This window comes from Dryobates pubescens, chromosome 18 (assembly GCF_014839835.1).
Source record: "Dryobates pubescens isolate bDryPub1 chromosome 18, bDryPub1.pri, whole genome shotgun sequence".
In the NCBI taxonomy this organism is placed as follows: Eukaryota; Metazoa; Chordata; class Aves; order Piciformes; family Picidae; genus Dryobates; species Dryobates pubescens.
Window position 1 is genome coordinate 1,301,405 of NC_071629.1, and position 12,859 is coordinate 1,314,263.

Below are 12,859 nucleotides of genomic sequence, written 5' to 3' on the forward strand. Positions count from 1 at the left end.
ACACAGAGTGAAGTGAGCACAATTTACAGAGGGAGAAGGGAGAATTACTGCTAAAAAGCAGAAAAAGGAAAGAAACTGAGAGAATACAAGAAAGCATAGTTCCCATACCTTGCTTGAAAATGTCTCTCTAGATATTCCAGAGGAGTGACAGGTCAGCCTGTGAGGCTCACATTTGGATCCAGACTCTCTTAAAGAAGCAGGGCAAGATATAGATCCAACTAAATTAATGTATAATATTTTAGCTTTTAGAGGAAAAAAGAAATAGTAGCAGTGAGCCCTTGGTGTGCACATAGACATCCTTTTAGTCAAGACACCTTCTGTGCATTAGCATAAGAATTATGCAGATAAGCTCTTTATCTAGCTTCTGTATAGGTCTTTGAAGTCTTTAGAAGTTTAGGAATTAAGCTGAAGGAAACTGAATAAATAAGCTGCACTTTGTTTGTACAAGAGATTAACTTGGCTAAATATAGGTATTGCTTCACATCAGTATCTCGTGACAATCATTTTTCACATGCCCATGTAAAAAATTAATTTGATGTCTAAGAAGAGTTTTGCCATTCCCAGTGCATCACTGTGGGTGGAATTCAAATTTATTTTTAATTTCTTAACAAATAATGGTATTGTCATGCTGATTTTGCAGTGGTGGTGGTGTTCCTGGCCTCCCAGAGGTGAGGAAATAGAAGCGAGACTGCAGCAGTCAAACATTACCCTTGCTTACTTACCAGCAACTGTGATCTGGAGACAGGAAGGGCAATTGGAAACACCAAAAAGGAAAGGAATATGGGAGCTAAATTTCACAAGAGGATTTTCAGAAGACCTTTGTCCCCACAGGAGAATATTGACACTGTCTCCATACTAAAATGATTTCAGTCTTTCAGACAGCCTGAGCAGGCGTGGACTGCAGACACAGCAGGAGTCTGTGCAGAGTTACAGCCACCCGTGGGCTCCCCGGCACGCAGCCCCCATGTCTGGCTCCTGCAGCCAGATCTGGCTGTTGTGGCATGAATTATCCACCTAACTTCCATACATGTCACAACTTGATACACACCAGGGGGAGGGAATGCAGAGTTGCTCACATTTCTCCTTTTCTCACCGGGCTTATGGCTCCCTGCGAGCCTTTGTCACACGTTCAGTCTAACGTGTTGAGACCCTTCCCCAGCTGGTAGCACTTCAGTGCTGCTCTTTTGTGGTGACAACTTGAGTATGCCAGGGTGTGCTGCTGTAATCCTTTCATACAGACTTGTAACTGTTAGAAGCTCTTGTTCACTAGGCCATTAGTTATTTTTGGAGTCACACCGAGTTTACTTTATTTCCTTCTTGGTCGTGTACCTATGTGCAGTTTTCTACATGCAATAGCGTTCAGCAAAACCTTCAACGTGGGAAGAGTTATCAGAAAGGGCAACCTGATGCTTAATTCCAAAGATGGCTTGCCTGTGCCACAGGCAAATGATTCATCTTAATGGGTACCAGGTAACTGTCTTGAAAAAAAATATCCCCAAAACAACAACCCACAAACCTAACCAAAGTTAAATTAATGTAATTCTGTTCTAGGAACACACATTTTCCACTGAATTAAATTTATCAAAACAGATTATCAAAACTTTATAATTAACTTCCCAGCAAATAGGAATTAGCATATATTATATGAGTACTGTGCATTAATCAAATATTATTTAGTGAGGCACCCACCTATGCACGCCCAGGAATTACAAAGTTAATGAAAGACTGCAGCACATGAAACTGTAACTAATTAAGCAAGACACAAAAAATTCTGTAGCTGTTTGAATGTTAGATTTTGCTCATTATCATATTTACATGCTAAGTTTATTCCAGTACTTAAGTTTGGCAAACTGAGCTGTTTAAAGTGAACTTTCTGTCTGCTGTACAGATTTATACTGACTTGACTTCTTTATGTGTTTTTCAACCTCTGTATTTTAAGTCAGAAAGTGTAAACACCGAAAGGGTTTTGGCTGAAAAGGGGAGAATTAGAGTCAACAATGGAACTCCACACCAGTGGAATAGCACCGGTGCTATGCAGCTCCCTGAAGGGTTTGTAGCTGTGTGGCACACACCAGTTGTATTCCAGGGTCTCCAGTGCTGGTTCTGCAGCCCAGGAAGAGCCTCAGCAGCTCTGGAGCTGGGCAGTGCCAAGGACTTACTGGCTGGCCATGCCCAGTACTAAAGCTACATTCAGCCTGCTTTTCAGGCACCACACTGCAGTACCTGTGGAGCTTTTTGTTTGCTTTGGAGACAAAAAAACACATTGAGAGAAGGTATCACAAAGTGTTTAGACCCTGGGCAGGCTGAATTAGCTATTTCCATGGACTGCAGAAGGAAACACGCAGGCAGTTAAGTGCCTAACACCCAGGCTGCTAACAGGCTGCTGCAAGTGGGGTGGACTCAAAGAAGTGCCACGGCCCAGGGCCTAAAGTGTAATTGAAATTAATGGGCTCCACTTGGGAGCCTTTTAGTGATCATTCACTGATTGCATGTCATTTAACTGCTGTGATTCTACAATATAGCACTTTCCACTCTTACACAGGCATGCATACTTAGAAGTGAAGATGCAAATAATAATTCCCCTTTTTAGAGGAATAAACAAGGGGGGTACAAACATCTGGATGGTTTCTATAGCATTTTCCAGGGATAGAAAAGTGGTTGTTTCAGAGGTGCATGGAGTAAAGGAGATCTAATGTAGCTCTGCAAAACCAAAGCCTGGGTTGCAAAGATCTTGAACAATATTTTATTTTTTTTTTAAAAAGCAGTTCTGTAGCTATTAAAATGAGAAGCTACTCAAATTTGTATCTCTGTCTGTGGACTGAATTGTATTATACACTCCAGCATAAAAAAAGGGTGTAAGTTATGACCCTAGATTACCACTTTTTTGTGTGTGTGATGCTTTAAGTAGGCTTTAAGAGAATCATGTGAAACTATTAATAAAATATTTAAGACAAAGAGAGGCTGCTGTAAGCCTGCTCTAGAAAATGCATAAAGGAAAAAGAAAAACACAATTATATAGACAATTATCTGTGGTTATTAAACATAAATTCAGATGAAAAATCAGCATTGCTCGTATCCTTGTTTTTTCCTCACGATCTTCTCCATGAAATGCTCTGCCTGGTTTTAATTAAACCTGCAAACTGAAGACTGTTTGTTTCTTTTCTCTTCTTTTTCTTTAAAAAATAATTGTTGTTGATTATAGAACATATGTTGTTTATTTAGAATGCTAGCTCTTGCTGTTCTGATGTATGTGAGCTTGCTTTCTGTACACTCTGAGCTTGTGAGTGTTGAGGATTTTTTGTTCTCCTACTGAAATGTCTTTGGGAAGTGAAGCCTATCACTTGAAATGCATCTCTGCTGCTAATCCAGCAGAAGTGTGGTGAATAGCAGACTCCTGTGGTGGCACTGAGAAGGCTGGAACATCCCATCTGCCTCACCCACAGAACAAAACTGATTCATGGTCACATCACAGATTTGGGGGGAGAGGGGAGAGAGTGCTTTCAGTTTACTTTCCTGAGAGTTCTGCTTTTCAATCTGATTCTTAAACAAGCTGTTTCATCAACAGGACTGTCTGTGTGTGGGGAGGGGAGAAGACTTTCTAGAGCAGTTGGAAGCTCTACTAGAGTGACCTGATGGGGTAAGACTGTCTAAGGCAGATGGAAGCTCTACTTCAGTGACTCTTACTGGGAGTATTTTGTTTAGTTTTGTTTTGTTGGGAGTATTTTGGTTTTGTTTTAAGAGATCAGCTCTTTCTTATTTCTAAAATACCTAACTGGACTCCAAAAGAAATAGAAAGTTGACCAAAACCCAGCATGAGTTGTCCCCAAAGAAGTGCATGTCAAAAGTCTCCTCTTCAGTTGGAAGCTGAGTTTGGGGAGTGCAGTGTTAAGTGCAAGCAGAACTGAAGGCTGTGCTCACCAAGTGCATTTTTTTCTGAATGTATTTTAAATTACAAGAGGAAACTTCCAAGTGCTTTTATTTCCATATCTGTTTCATGTGTAGAACTTTCATTCCTATGGCTGGAACACGGTAAGTTTCTCACAAGAGAGGTCTGAGCACACAACTGTTTCCTGTCACCTGCTGGTTTATTTTTTCAAGCCTTGTGGAAGTTGGTGTGTGAAGTTTTCCTAAGATGCAACTGGAATCGTGCTTATGAAGGCTGACAGGGTCCAAAGAAAGGGCTCATCACTAATGTGACATCCCGACAGGAAATGATGAAAAGGTCAGTGAGTAACTTTCTGCCTGTTATATATTGCTTACTCTTAATAAATTCATTAAAATAATGACATAGGAAGTTAAGAAAAGCTCCCATACAAGGGTCTCCTCAAACACAGAAGGCAGATTAAATCCACAGCACAGGTACTGAGCAGAAGTTCTGTTCCCGTGACATTTAACACAATCCTCTCAGGCTACAGTATGTGTGCTGTGGATACAACCTCTACAGATTAATAAAACCCAATGAAATATTTACCCTAATTGCACTTCAGCCTCTTTCTTTTAATCATGTTTAATAGATCTAGCAGCAAGTATTGCTTCCCACTGGTGGTTTTCTCATTAGCACACTATTGGAAATAAAATCTGAAGACGAAGGTTAGCCACTAAAGCAGCAGAGAATTTAAGGTAATGTTTATTGGGCTTTTACATAGGACATTCACATAACCTGGGTAGGAAGAGCTCTACCAGAGAATCCCTGAGGTTGGCATAGACCTCTGCAGATTGTACAGTCCCTGCTCAGAGCAAGGGCAGCTACAGAACACTGTCCAGCTGGGTTTTGAATATCTCTGAGGACAGAGACTGCAACCTCTCTGGGTAACCTGCTCCAATGTTAGATGCCTCTCACCATAAATAAGTCTTTTCCTAATGTTTAAACAGAATTTTTTCCAGTTCAGTTTCTCGTATGAGAGGTGCTCCAAGTACCTAATCATCTTCATGGCCCTTTGCTGCATTCTCTCCAGCATGGCCATGTCTCCTTCCTACTTGGGAGCCCACAGCTGCACAGTGCAGCGCTATGGCCTCACCGGGGATGAGCAGACAGGAAGGACCACTACCCTTGACCCACTTGCCATGCTCTCATAGCTAAAACCAGAATGTTGTTCACTTGGGGGTTTTCTGTTGCAAGGGCACACTGATGGCTGGTGATCAGTTTGGTGTCTACCAGGATTCCCAGGGCCTTTTCTGCCAAGACATTTTCCAAGGGGTTGTCCCTGCAAAGTGTGCTGGTTCCTGTCTTCTAAAGGATCTCCTGGAATGGGGGATGTTTCACTTCAGTATAAAGTCTCTCTCCCAGCGTGGACAGAGTTGAAAGAACATTTTCATTTCCAGTAGCCCTTTGAAGGTTGTAATTGTATTGCCACAGGAGTTTTCATGCTGACCCAGTGCTGCCTTCTTGCTCCCTTCTATCTATAAAACAGAACCTCATAAAGTTTTTGAGTCACTTCACATCACTGGGGAGAGTCCATTCATGTTACTGTCTGCAAAGCAGAAGTGTAACACATTATCCTGGAACGTCTGACCAGGTCCTTCTAAGAGATGTCTGAATAGCTTTATTCTCACAGAAAGCAAGCAGGGAGGGTTTTTTTTCCTGAACTTCAAAGCCTCTCCTTTCCTTAATGTTTTGTATTCAGTGACAACCATACCACATTTGCTCCTGGACTTGGGAGATGTGCAGAAAGAATGAGCAAGTGACAAGGAGAAAAGTAAATTAGTATCTGGATTTGATTCAGTTGTCTCACAAGTGAAGTTGTAAACAAATGTGGAATTTAAAGGAGGATTAAACATTTGTTATTTATTCCATTCCTTGTGTTCAATATCAATAGCTTCATCCCAGAGAGAACAATGTAAATATGGGACAGATCAGGATTAGAACAGGATCAATATTCAGACCAGGAGACCAGCAGTATGCCCTTGCATTAACTCCCAGAATCCACTATTTGATGGTGCCATAGAAGTAATGAATTTTGACTGGATTTGTTTCTTTTTTTCCCCCCAGTGTGTGCGGACTGGGTGAAAAACTCACTGCTGCTATTGGGAGGTAAGAGGATATATCCTGAGTCGTGCGTATATGTATTTGTTTGTGTGTATATGCAATTTACAGGTTAGAAATGTGCATGAGGAGAGCCTCCAACAATACTTAAAAGTTTCCTTACCACAAATTCAAGACCTGTTTATCAGTTACCCATGGAGGTACAAAGGAGAGACTCAGCTGTACTGAATCACTTTTGGATATTATTCTTCATAGTGGCAAAATTTGGATGTCTGTTTTGACTCTTAGCTTACTTAGCAGCCAGTACCTCTGACTTCATCTTGTAACTTTCAAGGAAGAAAAGACACCAAGGAATTTAGTGAAACTTGTAGTGCTGCAGAAAGGTAAACTTCAGGCCAGGTTCATCTCTTGTTCTCAAATCCTCTCAGCATTAAAATTGATGAAGAGATGATTTATCAGGATGAGGAGTATTCAACCATGACATGCAGAAATTCAGAGCTCCATGTATGTCCTCGTTTGTCTTTGTCTTTAGTCATTCGTCATTTATGATCATTACAGTTTTATGCAGCAGGGGTTCAGGCTGTGTTTTGAAATAGCTCACATCCCACATTTGTAGAACCCCATTTAGAATCTCTGAAAGTAGGCATTTCTTTAAGACAGACACTTAATGAGGCTCTTTGTAGTCCCAAATTATGACTTACATTTGTGTGGGCATCCTGTCTTTATTTCTTCTTTCAGTGAAAGCCTTCTTTTCCCCTCCTCTTTTCTTCCCCCCCCCTCTTTTCCTAATTAGGAAAGCAAAATGCACTTTTTTGTCTCTTTCTTTGTCTTTGCCTTTTTTTTTGTCCCCGGAGAACAAAGTGCTTGAAAATAACTTGAATTGTCTACTGCTGTAAATTTTCATAGTACTTTTTATTAGGGTTAATCAGCTGATAAGAATCAATGCAGTTGATCATCTGATTAGCTGAACTAAATTGTAATTAGGTGCTAATGAAGATCATTTGTAAGCATAGGCATGCATATAATTCTTAAGTTTGATTTCTAAAGGCTTGACGGTCTGCTGTTTCTCTAATGTTTGTTTTCCTCTTTGTTTTAGTAACACAGGAGGGTTTGGAAGGGACCTTTAAAGGTCATTTGGCCCCAGCCCCCTTGTGTGAGCAGGGACGTCTCAAACTAGATTAGGTTGCTCAGAGTCCCATCCACTTGTGCTGGTATGGCTGAATGCTGTATTTCCTTCTTGGTTTTAAATAGCAGTAAGCAAAGATATCTGGGCTGGTTTGTAAGGATGCTGGGAAAGGGCTGTGGTTATCTAAAGATCTGTTTGAGATTTGTTTCACTCTCTGATGGATAAGGTGGGTAGAAAACTGGCTGCACCACTGGGTTTTCCAATGGCTATGATCAGGAGTGCAAACTCTAGCTGCCAGCTGGTCACTTGGAGTCTCTTTTAGGAATTTATACTGGGGCCAGAACTGCTCAATGTTACTGAGAGTGTGAATGTTGTGAGAGGGCCCTCTCAGCTACTTTGTGCTTGGCATCTGCTTGGAGGCCGTGTTTGGAAGGCAGGACTGCTGTCCAGAGGGACCATGATAAGCTGGGGAAAATGAGTGGCAAGAGTCTCATAAGTTGCAGCAAGAGAAAATGCAGTCTTGCCTCAGGGATGTGTAGAAAGCCATTTAGTTGCACCAGAGGTGGCTGTGCAACCGGCTGAAAAGGAGAAGCCAAAGTGAACATCTGAGCCATCATAATTTAGGCATTTTGCTCTCTTGTAGTCCCTAGTTCAAAGTAAGTAACATTTATATAGAGAGCTTTGTCAACAAAGAACTACAACAGTCTTGGGGCAATTTTATGTCATTTAGAAGCAAAATGATAGAACCAAATCAAGCCTAAAGAGAGAAAAGCCTCAAATCCCATTCAAATCCAATGCACTCTTATTTCACTCACACAAACAAGGTTTCTTGTGCTTAAAATTAAAGGTCATTAACATTGGTTTGCTTGCTTGTTTTTAATTTAAAATAATGATGTAGAAGTTTTAATTCTTCGCCATCCAACATTTGAGCCTTACAGAAATGCACACAAAAATCTCATTTGGCCCAGGATTGTCTGGTAATGGCTCCAATCAGAGACTTGCATTACGGTCTCATTAACTCCTGCAAAAACTTCTGCTTCTTTCACTTGCACCAATTGCTCTTTGTTAAGATAAAGGGGTGGGTTGCTGTAACTTCTTAATGGCTGTTTCTCACTGGGAAAACAATGAAGATATTGAATTGTTCTGTTCAGCATAGTTACAGTTCAGCAAAATTACTCTTAAACATAGTTCCTTGCTTTCAATAATTTGAAACTGCTTGAAAGCAACCCCACACCATTTCAGAGGATCCCACCCCTCCTTGGTATGGGTTGAGGTACTGCTCTGTCAATAAAGCAATAATAAAATAACTGGGAAAAGTAGCAAAGCAATTTTGCTATCATTACGAATGGTTCAGATCAACTGCCAGCTTAGGCATTGACCTTGGGAAGCACTTCCATAGGAATGTGGGGTGATTAGATACAACTTGCCAAACAAAACAATAGTTTATGATCTTAACAAATTAAATTGCCTCATTGTAACTGTAAAAGATGGACCACAAAAAAAAAATCAAGACAATAAATGCAAGTAGCTCTTCAGGTCATGTCTTTATTAATAGCATGTCATTAAGCAAACTAAGAAGCGTTAACTGTGCCATATTTAGAGATGAAGTGGGAGCAGAACCTCATTAGCTCTAACAGGAAATCTCGGGCAGAGGAGAGCAGGGCTGGGAGCACTTCACTAAGTACATCTGAATAGTCCATCCTTATTAAAGGGTCATGTAGAGAAACAAGGCACCTGAAGTACTGCAATGTATGGGGCTGGCTTAGAGCCTTGTAGAGGGACTACAGAGCTCCTTCCATCCTCCAGCTACCCCTTTGCCTGTGTGACTTGAAAAGGTCTAACGTTTGAAAGGCTGCAAGTAATTATTTGTCCAGGATGAACCTGGACTGCTCAAGAGAATAACTTCTGTGTGGGACAACCTTTGCGCCCTCCCTCTCTGGATCTGGTCTGGTATCCTCATCTCCCCACCCCCCTTTCTTAAATAGTGTCCTCTTCCAGTTTCTCGCTACATGATGCTCAGCCCTTGGATCATCTCTGTGGCCTCCTCTGGACTTGCTCCAACAGCTCTGTGTGCCTCTTATGCTGGGGACACCAGACCTGGATGCGATATTCGAGGTGGGGTCTCAGCAGAGCAGTGTAAATGTCAAGCTGCCCTACTTCTGCATGGGGCTATGAAAACCAGCAGGGTCCCAGCAGTTTGAAAAGTATGAATTCCACTAAAGTTGTGTCCCCCTTCCCCTCCTCTGAAATGTAAACAAGTCATTTAAACATTTAGAAATTATTATTTTAGCCTCACTTCAATGAGACACCAACCATAAAGGCAAGGAAAACGTGAGTATTTCTAAGGCAAAATACTCAGCTACTTAATTTATCACACACTGGCATATTTTAGTTCAGCTCTGTCTGACTACACATTGTCCTACCTATAAATAAAGTCGTTAGATTGCCCAGAGAGGCTTCCAAACGTGTCTATAATCAGCAGTGTTATAATCCTAACACTTTCTGTATTGGTAGTTTGATCTATACAAACACAAATACAATAGTAGAGGGATTTTAAAAGTCAAATAAATGTCACTGGAGTGCAGTAGTAAATGTGTCCAAGGAACGTGCTACCTTAATTGAAAATTCAAATTACTGAGCGTTGCTGCTTTTCAATAAAACATTCAGTGCTGCTGAATGAAAAATCAATAGCTGTTTTATAGAGCATTTTTCCTAAGCTGTAGGCAAGCACTCAATTCCCCTTCAAAAGATTTTCATTCTTCTATCTTTAGCATTTGCATCTCTTCCTCTCTCTGTCTCCGCGACAGAGCAGTCTTTGGTTCCTTTTGTAAACCAAAACGTTGCTGACTGGTGAGAAGCAGAGCATGTGGCATCCAAATTTGGTAGTCATTGTTGTGGTTTGCAGCCATTACAAAGTCAGGTGCCTGGATACTTCTATTTTTTCCAAGTGAACAATTAATTTAGACTGTGTCTGCTGAGGTTTCAGGAAATACTCCAGTTCATATTTGGGTAGGGTAGGATTTAATTTTAAGGCAGGAGCGCTGACATTCTTGGAGGATAACTCGGGATTTGCCCTTGTTACTCAGAGAGGAAAAACACTTTGAAAAAGGAACAAACATGCAAAGCTTCAACTGGAGATGGTAAAAATGTGCTGGAGATTTGTAGGCTGATCAGAAACTGCAGAGCTCTTACAGCAGAAGTCTTTGTGGATCGAAGTCTGTCCATGATGCTTGACAGAATCTGAGTGCACTCCTGTTTGCTTTGAGCTTTCACCTGTACATCTGACAGTCTTCCATCTGGGCAGGCTCTGGCAGCCAAGGACCAGCTCCGTGGCACTTTGCCCTTTCTGTTTCCACTCGCTTCTTTCAGGAGGCAGCATGGAAACCCCATCTTGGTGTTCTGCTGCACACAAAGCAGAAATGGTACCTGCTACCTTTTTGCCTTGTGCTGGCTACCTTCTGCCCCTAAACGAGGGGAGAGTTGGAGAGACAGTGACAGTGACGCTTGGTACCAATCAAACCTGCAGCTTTGAGGCTTGGTGAAAGGACATCCAGCACCTCTCAGGTGTTTCTGCCCCAGCTCTGTTTCAGCACTCTGTGCTCTGATTTCCAGCATGGAAGCTATTGCAACATTCTGTACCAAAGTGATGAGGAAAGCATTTCAGATTTGCCACACAACGTGCAGCAAGGAGAGCTGTCATGGTGCGGACCGCGATGGACATAGGCTGCTGGGGATGGGGGGCTGGGTCAAAATTATATTCATCTGAGGATAAGTATATAACAGGTCATTAAATTCCAGCATACAAATCACAGCTGTTGCCTGTAGCTGGTACTTGAATACCTAATGTCACTACATATGGCACAGCCTGAAGTTTGTGTATGTTGTACAGTCTTAAAGCTTTTAGAATCCATTCTAAGCAGCCATTGTTTTCCACAAGAGCAGAGAGCAATGACACTAAGTGTTGCTTAAAGTGCAGGCTCCCAGGGCAACCTGCCTTGCTAAAAGGCCAGGGAGGAGCTTTAATTTAAGTTTGCAGATTCAAATAATTCCTTGGAACATGGATGAAAATTGTGTATGCCAATACAGACTTGTTCATTTAAATGGAACTTGTCCTTTAGTAGCATTTCACTGATGTGACTTAGCAACAAGGATCATTAGCCTCTGAGCTAAAAATGAGAATGAGGAAAGAGCCAGATCAAAGTGTGCATTACAGCAGGAAAACCACTGCTGACATGTGTGCTGAACGGACTTTTGCTTCTCTATCTCAGCCTTGTCATCGTCCCCAGTACCACCAGCAGCTGCCCTTTATTTTGTTGATATTTTTTTCTTTCCAGCAGCTTGTCAAATTAACAAATGCTTGTTGAAAAGCATCTGCAGACTTAGAAAAATACCAAAGTGTTATGGTGATGTAGAGACTGGGCATGTGAGCTGATGCTGAAACTCTCCTCTGCCTAGTAAAGCACAAACAAACTACAACTAGTCACCTAGCTGCAGGATCTGATCTGTGTTTGTGATAAGACATTTAGATTCTGGAAGCTTTTTCAGTATCTCACAGAAGTTTGCCTTCAGCTGGCTGAAAATGTGAGCTTGATTTTTGTCTCATCAGTGAAAGTCAATGAGTGCTGAAAGCAGTGAGTCTGTTATTCTGTTCACTGCATAGCATCCCTGTCCTCAAGTGACTTCTGACTTTTTCAGTCAACACATGATGCTTCTCTATTTGATCTAAGCATATCCATGAGTGACAAGCAGAGACCAAATCAAGCACAGTCCTCATCTACCACACCTTTCCACCACAGACTGCTTTCAGCACAGTCTGTGTTGTCCATGTGCATCCTGGTTTGGTGCATGGCTCTTTGGACACTTACATGCCATGATAACCTTTCTGGTTCAACTATCAGAATCAGACAGAAGGAGTTCCGGTTACCTGGCTTCCTGCAGTCTTGGGCAAGTGTCCTTGCCATCTGACTATTGAGCATCCTGGTTTAAGTGTTGTGTTTAAACCAAAGAATGGGATGGACACAATCTGCAACATCCTGCAGTTCTAGTCCATTGCTGGCCTAGTGTAGGGGATTTGCAGCTGGTGTGCACTCAGACTTCTTAAGAGTTCTGCTTGGTGTCATTCATAAAGGAAGAGGAATGTGAGATGGGGAGGGCTCCAGGAGGCAGGGACATTATGAAGGGTTTGGTCTTACTGTGGCATGAAACTGGGATGTGACTGGAGCATCTTCTGAGAGCTGGGAGCTGTTCTAGCATCTCATAGTACAGACAGAACATTGTTCTCCTTTTCTGCATAGCTTGTTTCATTTCATAGCATTTCTGTAGCTCCTAATTCTGTTCTGAATGAGGATGTGTGACAAAAGTTATTTGGAAAAGCAGCACTTGAACAGAAGACTTTCTAGGTGGCCCAGGCTCCCAGGAGTTAGCAGTCATGACTGGGATGTGAATAGTTGGCAACAGTGAGGTAAAAATGGTTAAACCCCCAATTGAATTCAGAGTGGGTGCTGTTACCAGTGAGACAGGAGATGCTGTCTGGAGGGCTCTATTATTTATGGGTCGTCTTGGGACTTGGCTTAACCTTGAAGAATTTCACTGAAGTCAATGACTTTGTAATTTCAGTCTTTTTTCAAACATCTTTCAGAAGATGTTGCTGTGGAATAGCAAGAGATACAAAAATAACAGTAATGCCAGGCCTCCTCACAAAGGATTTAGTAAGTTTGGAGAAGGAACTAGCAGAAGAACATGAAAAAAAG